The sequence below is a fragment of the Triturus cristatus genome, chromosome 12, assembly GCF_964204655.1.
Source record: "Triturus cristatus chromosome 12, aTriCri1.1, whole genome shotgun sequence".
Taxonomy (NCBI): Eukaryota; Metazoa; Chordata; class Amphibia; order Caudata; family Salamandridae; genus Triturus; species Triturus cristatus.
Genome location: NC_140595.1, coordinates 49,986,915 through 49,998,497, shown reverse-complemented (window position 1 = coordinate 49,998,497; position 11,583 = coordinate 49,986,915). Strand labels below are relative to the sequence as shown.

Genomic DNA, 11,583 nt, shown 5'->3' with positions numbered 1-11,583 from the left:
GGATGTAAAGGGGGAAACATCAAGGAAAAGAACCTCACTTGACAAGGATGGTATTGTGTTCAGAGCCTGGTCCGCAGTCTGTTCAGGAATCCGCGAGGACGCTTTGCATTTGTTCATACGAGAATGAATCAGCTATTTGACACCTCGCTGGAAAGAGATTTCTGGATTGCATTGCTCCCCAAGAGAGGAATGGGCATGCCACGCCTGCTTGGGTTTGTATTAGACCACCGTCAAGTAAGTTGCAATGACATCTGAAAACAAAGAACGGATGTCGAAGAAATATGGATCCATAACGAAGGAAATGCTGTGATAAAGCATTTTGGTTGGGGATGGATATGTGGGATAATGAAGACAGAGTAGAAAACACTGAAGCAAAGTTCAATTTTGCTATATTTAAAAACAGTAAAGTGATCTTAATTAAAAGGGTTTGTGTTATCAGTGGGATTATGTGTGGCTGTATGCAGATAGAGCTGTAGGGTGACAGGTAGGTTTAGATGTGAAGAGTAATGGTAGGTGTAGCGAGGTAGAAGCAGAGGCAGGTGTGGAAAAAGGAAGATATAGGGGTTATGTGCAATATTATCAGCATTATGGCAGTCTTTCTTATGGGATCTTCATAAATATCAGCCTAATATATAATTAAACTTGTCATGATGAATACTTATATTTGTATCCTTGTAGTTCATTGTTTTAGGCCTCTTTTTATGTAAATCAAATCTTAAACAAGCTATTGTACTAGGAGAGACAAATACAACTTTCTAAATGTATGAATAAATATAGTAAAGGAAAACTAAAGCAAGAAAAGGGGACTTAAAATCAGGATAATTAAGCATTAAAACTCAATCTAATCAATGTCTGTGTTTAAGCATTGTTTATATGCTTCACCTAAAAATTATCTAATTGTAAAGTTTGCCTATTAATATAAAAACAGCCTGCTGGCATCATACCTTTGCGTTTGTATGGACCAGTCCTGAGGCTAAAATCTTCATGAACTTTACAAAGCCTCTTAAACGACCTCTCGCTGTTAAAGCACAGCTCGATAGTTTTCATTGCACGACCGGAGAACACACCTGTGAATTGATGTACATAAAAGTATTTTACTATCAATTGTGAAGACAGGACAGCAGCAAATCAAATGCACCAAGCTTTCACAGCTATAGTTGCAGAAATGGCTTTTAGAATCAAAGACAGATTTCTTCAATATCAAAGACAGATTTCTTCAATATCAAATAGGCCAAACTGCAGGAAGAGATATTGAAGTTTACTGTCCCAGGATATGGGTAATACATTATAAATATTGGTTTGATCAATTCCATAGTTTAAAAATATTTAATGTTCACTTTTTGGACTGCTTAGAATGGTAAACGATGTTCATATTCTTTAGGATGATCTTAAAACACCCATATGGAACACCTTACGGCCATAATAGGGACACATTTGGTTGATGCATGAAAGAGGTTAGCTCTGTGCCATAGGGTTCTGTTACACTTTCTAGTCTAGTTCTTGTCTCAACATTCCTCTGAACGAACCATCATCTACTCGTAATCAGTTTTGTTAGTGGACACACATAACCGATATTGAACATTGCAGCAGTATGGGATCTATCTGAAAGGTGCATTTCACAGTTTTGTATGCTATTGCATCCCATAATGGGATTACAACAGTAATGAATTTGCATTTACCAATGATGGTATTTTTATCACAATGTATCCGAGTGGTGAGGATCTTACTACTGCTGACATTTACCCTTTGGTAAATGCTTATATCTTACCAATGGGGTTGCCTTTCAATTACAATCAATTGTATTGATATATTGCCCTTTCTGTAATCAATATAAGGGATAAAGTATCCCCTGCCGTACATTACATTAGAAGTATATTGCAAGTCATAGAGAAGTTCTATAAACAGAGGAACGAGGCTGAAGGCCGGGTTCCTTTATATGGTTATTGAACTCCAAAGTGACTTCCATAATCCTTATCAGGTATGTCAGGGGGTACTTTATCCCATATAATGCATGGTCACACCATCACCTTTCCTACAAACCAATTAACAATTTGGTGCATAGCACTTTCATATTAAAGAGCAAGCATTCTCTGCTTGTCATTGTATATTGAAAAATAGAGCAGAAGAATGAAAAGCAATGTTCTGTAAACAGCTGCTTCAGTTATGCTCCGTGACTTCACTTGACCCGCCTTTCAACTCAGGTGCTGGCTCTGGCAGCAGGCATTATGATGTCAGAACTCGACTACTAACTTATAATATTCGAGTTCTGACGTCTTTTATTTATAATCGGAGACTGGGTGTGTCACAAGTCGCCAATTATTAAGAAATTAGAGAGTGACGGGTATATAGGAGTTACAGAATCTCGTCTTATAAATCAATTTTCTACTATCACTTAAAAGCTGATCATAAAAGGTCCACAAAAACATTTAGGTAACAATAAAAAAAAAAGATTAAATATTTAATACAACATCTCATATAAAGTGATGCACATAAAAATACCATATACAGATATTAAAAACTATTAGATTAAACAATAGATTACAATATGCACCCAGTATCAAAGGACAGGTCAGAAAATTACCGAATTTTGAAAGTGGACGGTGGATTTAAAAAAAAAAAAGACCCACACTTCTACATACCTCAGGACAGTCCAGCAATTGCAAAGAATTAGAGTCGGTCTATACTTAGGAAATCTGACCCCTCCCCCCACCATGGGATGCTTTCTGTCAGGAAGCCAATAATGTTTTAAAATAAACTTCTGACCGATGGTCACATGCTTCTGCTGTATCAAAAGAGTTTCCTGCTACATTAAGGGCAAGATTTACAAATATTTTGCGCTGGGTTTGTGTCATAAAAAGTAATGCTAAATCACTCAAAATGTTTTTTGTTTGATTTACTTTTTTGCGCTGGAGAGTTGCCTGGAATGAATGCAAAGCGCTGTGGTGCGTTACTCTGCCTCACTGGGGTATTCCATGGGTAGTCCAGGGGCATTTCAATGGAACCCCCAATGGTTTTTGGAGCATAACCGTATCTACTAACAATAGTGGCAAGGGTTTTGCACCACAAATTAATGCCAGTTTGATGCAAGGGTTAAAAAGAAGAAATGCTTTTATTTCTCCTAACCGTTCTCAATTTGCCAGAGTGCTGCACTGTCCAACACACATTCAAAGTGGAAAGTTTAAAGTTAGTCTAAGCATAGTATTTTGTACTGGAAGTGTACCCTTACAGAATAAACTCCATGCTGGACTCTCACAGACCTCTTTACCGTCACTGTGTTGTGTGAGTTTGGTAAAACTGAGCCTACACACATATATATATATATATAAAAAATGGAGCCTTTGCTTGTTGATATATATATATATACACATATCTGAAGTACCGGAACAGAAATTTGATATGTCCCTCAGATCATCTCCTTGCAGGATTCTTAACAGGCCAGAGTGAACTTTCAGATGCACATGAAAGGCACCCAGGCATCCCCCTCCGGGCTCACTCGTCTGCCAGTTCCTGCTGGCTTCTGCCAACCGAACAGTTCCGCAGGGGCTGACTTATTCTCACAGGCACCAGGGTATGTGCCTTGGCCACCGGTACTACAGTGGAATCAGAGTTATTCTGGGACTCCGCTGTCTGCACTTTTGCCATGAGCTAGTGTCACTTTTCACTGAGTCTGAAACATGACAAACCATCTGGACTGCGCCCTGCCCGGAAGCCATACCCAATGGATTAAGCACTTTACAAGCAACTAATGAAATACAACCAGTTGGTAGCAGCTTTCAACATGTCTACCTGCAACCGAGGCAGATACCATGCCAATACATACTTATGGGGAGATGAATATTATTTGCTTTTTTGCTTATTGTACATGTAAATATAGACAGGAAACACTTTCTTCCTTAACTGTTAAAAAAGGTAAAAAGAGTAGAAATTAGGTCTTTATTGGAAGGCGTACTCATGAAGCCAATAATGGCTGTCGACACGAGCTCTGCGAACGTGAACCAACAGATTTTCAAAAATCCTGAGATTTTGTGATTTGGCTAGATTACTTGCAGATGTGCAGAGACTACTGCATTTCAGGTGAATGCTTTGTTTTCTTGTACAAGACTTTGTAGTACACTAGAATCATACAGACGTCAAAGAATAATATCACATATATCAGGGTAATATACTGGTTGCCACTTCGTTTATTTGCCCATCAAAAATAAATAGGGCAAGAAAGATGAGAAAACAAATATGGATAAATACAGAAGGAAATGTGAGAATATAGATATCTTAATTTATACCATAATATATTTGGTTTACAACAACCACAAAACAATCAACTGTGAACAAAGCTATGAACCTGTGCAATAAATATCACTACTGGACATAAAGTTATATTCTACCACACACAATTTAGAAAGTGCATTAGATGAAATGTTGATATATTCCATATAGCGGTTGTCAAAGTTACTTGCTTCATCATTGTGGGGGGGGATACTCTTGACATTGTAATACTATAAAACCATGAGCTCTGGTTGTACCTTGCTCTGCCCTATGCCCAGTGTACTTTTTGAAAGATTTAACCTTAGATGGACACAGGTCTTATCAGAGTAGGGTACTGTACCAGTAGAGAAAAGCTGCAGGAGAGTTCGACACCAGCTCTGTTATAAGCATCGGGGAAATACATCTTTCCAAGTTGACTTTGAGAGGATCACTGTCCGAAGTTCCGATACAAAAATATTGTGTAGAAAGGATATGGTGTCAAAAATATCGAGGGCCAAAATATAGATAAGCTAAGTACAAATAGGTAAGTATAGATTTACTATTCTTAACTCCACACATCTATGTACCTTGACTATATATATATATATATATATAGTACAGTATATAAATGTGGAGTTATATATAGTAAAACTTTCCTTACATGGAGAAACTTACCTTCACGATATTTTTGACCTAGATACTTTTGATGCAATATTTTGTCCCATGGTATTTTTTTCCTGACATTCTGTCTAAACACCCTTTAAGAGGTAAACAGTCAGAATATCGAGTAGGAAATGTCGACTTGCACTAATATCGAGTGCAAAATATTATGATACAGAAATATCCACTGCCAAATCCCAGCGGGTCCACTCAGTCTTTCATCCTTATGAGGTCTGCTCTTTTCACTGCAATGTTGTTGAGTGAAATGTTTGGAAGGATTTTAAGTGACTGATGGACATGGATTGGTAGTGGGAGTCCCAGAGGTAGTAGGTTGTGATATTGAGTGGGAAAAAGAAGGAAAGGATCAACCTGTTGGATAGGTGGAGTGCAAATACAAAGTGCAGGTGCTAAATTGAAGTACAGACACAAGAATCTGGTAGTGTTTTCAGAAAGGTGCAGCAGGGAAAACTGATTATGATAGAAGTCTGGAAGAGGGAGAAGCAATGCAGAATTATACTCCGCGAAGAGATGGCTGAGTGAAATATAAAGACATTTGCAAATTAACAAACTGAAAGAAAAGATGAATGTGGACATGTGGTCATTATGTGAACTAGAGATTACTTTAAAATGCACACCACTTTTAAGACTAGGGGCATTTGCAGGAGTCCTTGGTCTCAAAGAATCCATTCATCATCAGGATTAGGAACATTGCGGGTGCATACAATTTTATGAAGGCACACTGAGGCATGCACTTTGCGATCGAAGTTGTTTAAAGCTCATGCACACTTCTAACATTTTGGAAATCCACGTAATATCATGAGTAGGGCAGATGTGAGCGTTTTTGCACACTTCAAACTGGAATATTTTAGAATCAATTATTTGGGACTGTGGACACAGAGTTCCTGTATGCCCAAAGCTGGGCTCTTTTGAAATTCTGTTCATTGTTGATACTTTGTACATTATCGGGACAATGGGGGGTCATAGAGTTAGAATCCCAATTCTACACTCCCCTAAGGATAGGTGGGTAGAAGTGGAGTTCGAATAGTAAGTCTACACCCCCGTAAGTATGCTTATCTTCATCAAGGTAAATAGAAGTGGAGTTAGCATAGTAAATCTACCCTCACCTAAGGATGCTTAGCTTCACCAAGGTAAGTAGAATATGCTGATGTTCATCAAGGTAAGTAGAAGTGAAATGAGAAGGTAAGTAGAAATGGAATTAGAATATTAAATCTACACTGTTAGAAATTTACTCCACTCCCACACCGGTAAGGGTTGGTGGTAACGGAGTATTTCCAGGACATACAGTGGTAGCTTGGCTCGAGTGGTCAGGAAACAGGCACCGTGCTAAGCATACGACATACCCATACAATAACCATGCGTGCATCCGTTCCAAAAACGACTCTACACCGTAAAAATTATGAAAATATCTTTCTTTATCTTCTTTTTCTCTTAGTTGCTGATTAGATAAATAATAACACAATCACAATATACAAACTTTTTAAATAGTGCAGGTCAAATAAATACTGGCTTAATGATTCAATAAATAGGGGTGATCATAAATAAGGAAGGTCTAAATATAAGTGCAATACATACAGGCAATTAAATATTCTGAGGCAATAAATACTGTAAACCAATAAATATTGTGCATCAATAAATACTGTGGACCAATAAATACAGTGAAGCAATAAATAGGTTAAATACAATAAATACAGTGCCTCCAATAAATAATTAAAAGCTGACAGTGACACTCATAGAATCAGATCACATTTGAGATTACTATGGGCTAATTTGGCCCAGGCACAGCTTGTGGGGATGTGGAAGGCTTGAGGGTGTCTACTCCCTGGCTTGGACAAGGCTGAGGCCTAAACTGAGGTAGATCAAGGGGGAAATACCAGAGACCTGGCTCTCTCACTCTACACAACCCCTCTAAATTAGTCTCAGCTCACCCCTGGCACAGTCCAGCTGGTTCCAGCACCTCTCTAACCCCTAGAGTAGTCTCTTAGGATTCCACAGGGCCTTTGGCGCCCTCTATTCCACTTACTGCCCTTTTTCTGAAGTTCCGACGCCGCTGGAGTCGTGTCGACGCCGTGAGGCGGATCCGGTTCGATGTCGGCGGCCTCGGCACAATGTCAGTTCCTGACGACGCCGGTAGGCGGCTCCGGTTCGATGTCGGCGGCCTCGGCTCGATCTCGACCTCCAATTCGATGGCGTCGGGCAGTCTTGACTCGATGTCGACTTCGGGCGGCTCCGGTCCGATGGCAACCTCAGCTTCGATGACGTCGGCCGGCCTTGGCTCGATGTCGACTTCCGGCGACTCCGGAGTGCGATCCTCACTCCCGACCTCCGGTGCTCCTCTCCTCAGGTTTCCGGCGACTCCGGAGTGCGACCTCCACTCCCGACCTCCGGCACGATTCTCTCAGGTTCCGGCGACTCCGGAGTGCGATCTCCACTCCCGACCTCCGGTACCCTTCACCTCGGTCTCCGGCGACTCCGGAGGGCGGACTTCACTCCCCCGTTGACACCGCTCACTCGACCTTGGTTAACTTCCTCCTCGACCTCTGGTACACCTCACGTCCTCCGTCGGCGCCCTCTCACGATCTCTGGCGGCTCTGGGCACGACATCTGCTTTTCCAGTCAGCGCCGCTTCTCCACCTCAGGCTCCAGGTCTCCAGGCTACTCGACGTCCGGCTCCAGGGAAACCAGTATCCAGGTCAGGATCTTGCTGTTCTTGGGTTCTAAGGCCTGTTCCTGCTGTCCAGGTCCTTAAGATGGTTTTTCTTGCTTCTTCCCACACAGGGCTCCAGGCCGGGCTCAGTCAGTAGGGACTAGTATCAAGGGTGGGTTTATGGACCCCACTCCAGGCACAAGTTTCCACCCCTGCTGCCTCACTCCTTCCTCCTTCAGGTTTTTGCTGCTCACTCTTCACCAGTCAGGTGCCAACTGCCAGCTCCAACTGCCAACTCTCTGTCTTAGCTTCCCAACATTCTAAACCGCCACCAACTGTCACAGGGTTCTGGAATGTTCTGGAAGGTGCTGGTAGGTTCCAGTGGATGCTGGTGATGTCACAGGTGGCCACCATTTTGTGCTCCAGGCCCTCAGACAGAAGTTTCAGGGGTAGATAAAATGGCTCCCTGAATCTGCAGCAACACGAAAAAGTCTGGTGGTTCCCAAAAAGGAAAAATTCAAACAGGGTTTGAGGCAAAAGTGGGACAAAATAAATAATGATGAGGAGGGACCACCCAAAGGGCTGACAGGTCTAACACGCGTCCCCCCCAGCTGAAAGTGGGGAGAGCTACCCAACCCCTTGGGAGTTCTCATCACTAAGGCGGAAATACCTTGAGAGACCGTCTGCATTGGCGTGGTCCACTCCAGGCCGATGTTCCACCTGAAAGTCCATTCCCTGTAGGGAAATAGACCACCTCAACAACTTGGGATTCTCCCCCTTCATTTGCATCAGCCAACGAAGGGGTCTGTGGTCGGTCTGAACCAGGAAGTGCGAGCCAAACAGGTATGGCCGCAACTTCTTCAGAGCCCATACCACTGCAAAGGCTTCACGCTCTATTGCACTCCACTTCTGTTCCCTGGGGAGTAGTCTCCGGGATAGGAAGACCACGGGTTGATCCAGACCCTCTTCGTTGAGTTGCGATAACACTGCCCCAATGCCATGTTCTGATGCATCTGTCTGGACAATGAACTCCTTGGAAAAGTCTGGGGCCCTTAAGACCGGGGCCTCGCACATGGCTTTCTTCAATCTCACAAAGGCCTGCTGACAAGCCTCCGTCCAGACTACCCGTCGAGGTTGTTTCTTGGACGTGAGCTCCGTGAGGGGGGCTACGATGGTACCGTATCCCTTCACGAAGCGGCGGTAGTATCCCGTGAGGCCCAGAAAAGCTCGGACCTCAGTCTGTGTCTTGGGGGGTTCCCAGGCCATGATGGCCTCGATCTTCGCCTGGAGGGGTTGCACCGCTCCCCTACCCACCAAGTGTCCAAGGTACACTACCGACCCCTGCCCGATCTGGCACTTGCTGGCCTTGATCGTCAATCCAGCTTGTCTCAGGGCCTGGAGAACAGCTTGCAGGTGACGCAAGTGATCCTCCCAGCTGTTACTGAAGACGGCTATGTCATCCAGATAAGCAGCAGAGAAACTCTCCATTCCGGTGAGGATCTGGTTTACCAGGCGCTGAAACGTGGCAGGTGCGTTCTTGAGCCCAAAGGGCATCACACAGAACTGGTAGTGGCCATTGGGCGTGAAGAAGGCTGACCTTTCCCTTGCTCCATCAGTCAAAGAGATCTGCCAGTACCCAGAAGTAAGGTCAAAGGTACTTAGATATTGGGCAGCTCCCAGCCGGTCAATCAATTCATCCGCCCTAGGGATCGGATGAGCATCAGTTTTGGTCACTGAATTCAGTCCCCGATAGTCCACACAGAACCTCAGTTCTGGTTGGGCACCCGGTGGTGCAGCTTTTGGTACTAACACCACCGGACTGGACCAGGGGCTGCTAGAAGGTTCGATCACTCCTAGCTCCAGCATCTTAGTGACTTCACTATGAATGCTGGCCTTCACCTTGTCTGACATCCGGTAGATCTTGGACTTCACAGGTGGGCTGTCTCCTGTGTCCACGTCATGGACGCACAGGTGAGTCCTACCCGGGACAAGGGAGAACAACGAAGAGTACTGCCCCAGGACCTGGCGACAGTCCTCCTGCTGTTCAGGAGTTAGAGATGGGGAGAGAATCACTCCCTCCACCGACCCATCCTTTTCTTGAGACGCAAACAAATCAGGGAGAGGCTCGCTTTCCACGTCCTCTCCTCCGTCAGTCACCATCATCAAGATGACTTCGGGCCTCTCGTGGTGGGGTTTGAGGCGGTTGGCATGCAGCACCCGCAGGGGCTGACGAGGGGTCTTCAGGTCCACCAAGTAGGTAGCCTTACCCTTCTTCTCCAACACCTCAAAGGGTCCTGACCAGCGATCCTGGAGGGCGCTAAGCTCTCCTGGTTCGATCACCCACACCTTCTGGCCAGGCTCCAACTCCACCGGGTGAGCGTTGTGGTCATACCACGCCTTCATCACTGCTTGGCTGGCTTCCAAGTTGTCAGAAGCTTGCTTCCACAACTTAGCCATTTGGCTCCGGAAGGCCAGCATGTAGCTCACCACATCCTGGGGAAGCTTTCTGGGAGTTCTTTCCCATCCGTCTCTCACCAGGTTGAGAGGTCCACGTACAGGGTGCCCATACAGAAGCTCGAAGGGGCTGAAGCCCACTCCCTTCTGTGGCACTTCCCTGTAAGAAAAGAGTAAACAGGGTAGGAGGACGTCCCATTTCCTCCGCAGGCTTTCAGGCAGACTTCTGATCATGCCCTTCAAGGTTTTATTAAACCTCTCCACCAGACCATTGGTCTGGGGGTGGTAAGGAGTTGTGAACCGGTAGGTCACTCCACACTCCTTCCACATGGCCCGCATGTACGCTGACATGAAGTTGGTCCCCCTGTCGGACACAACTTCCTTGGGAAAGCCCACTCGGGTAAAGATTCCCATCAGGGCCCTAGCCACAACAGGTGCTGTTATGGTCCTCAGAGGTATTGCCTCTGGGTACCGTGTGGCATGATCCACCAGAACCAGGATAAACCTGTGACCAGCTGATGTTGGCGGATCTAACGGACCCACAATGTCGATGCCCACCCTTTCAAAGGGGGTGCTAACGACAGGAAGTGGTTCCAGGGGAGCTTTCAGCTTCACCCCTGTTTTCCCACTGGCTTGGCAAGACACACATGTCCGGCAGTAGGTATCGGACGACACTTTCATTTGAAGCCAATAAAAGTGTGGGACAAGACGGGCGAAGGTCTTGTCTTGCCCCAGGTGTCCTGCCAATGGTATCTCGTGAGCCAACTCCAGAAGGAAGGCTCGATAACGTTGAGGGACTACCAAGGCTCGTGACGATCCATGTAGGGGTGCCTTGGGTTCACTGTAGAGGAGGCCATCCTCCCAGTAAACACTGTAGCTCCCTTCAACGTTCCCTGCTGCCTGGGCTTCGGCCTGTCGCCTCAGCCCCTCAAGGGTAGGGCACTCCCTCTGGCCCTGGCAGAATTCCTCCCTGGACGGGCCTCCCTCCACGTGCCACTCGGCCGGGATGGGTAGGTCCTCCAGTTGGGTAACGTCCCCCTCCGCAGACTCCTGGTCCACCACCTCCGGTGGCCTATCCGTCCTACGGGGTGTGGACGCCGAGGCAGGCTCCTCCTGTCCTCGGTTCTTCCCTTGACTGGCAGCTGGCTGGGCCTTTGTTCCAGGCTCCAGCCGAAACGAACTCCCTCTTCGGGTAGTCGCGGACCTTGTGCTCACACAGGCCCAATCAGGTGTACCCAGCATCTCAGTATGAGTCCGGTATTCCACCTCCTTCCAAGCATTGTGCTCCATGTCATTCCCCAGTAGACAATCGACTGGCACGGCAGGGCTTACGGCAACTCGAAGTGAACCTGCAACCCCCCCCCATTCAAAGGGAACCTCGGCCACTGGATAGTGGCCTGTTCTGCCGTCAGCCATCGCGGCTGGGTGGAGTACATCGGGAATTACCTGCTCTGGAGACACCAGTTGACTACGCACCATAGTCATACTGGCTCCTGTGTCTCTCAGAGCCTCCCCTCTTTGGCCGTTGATGGTGACCCACTGCCCATACTTTGCGGTATTTG

At 45.7% G+C, this 11,583-nt stretch overlaps 1 long non-coding RNA gene across 1 annotated transcript in view; it reads right to left on the bottom strand.

Moving 5' to 3' along the window:
* Positions 1-928: 928 nt before the first annotated feature.
* The window catches only part of LOC146772420 (uncharacterized), a 74,864-nt gene continuing 64,209 nt past the window's right edge, over positions 929-11,583 (bottom strand). The window contains exon 3 of the long non-coding RNA XR_014972349.1: positions 929-1,067. This is a non-coding gene — a long non-coding RNA (uncharacterized LOC146772420). The remainder of the gene's footprint in view (positions 1,068-11,583) is intronic.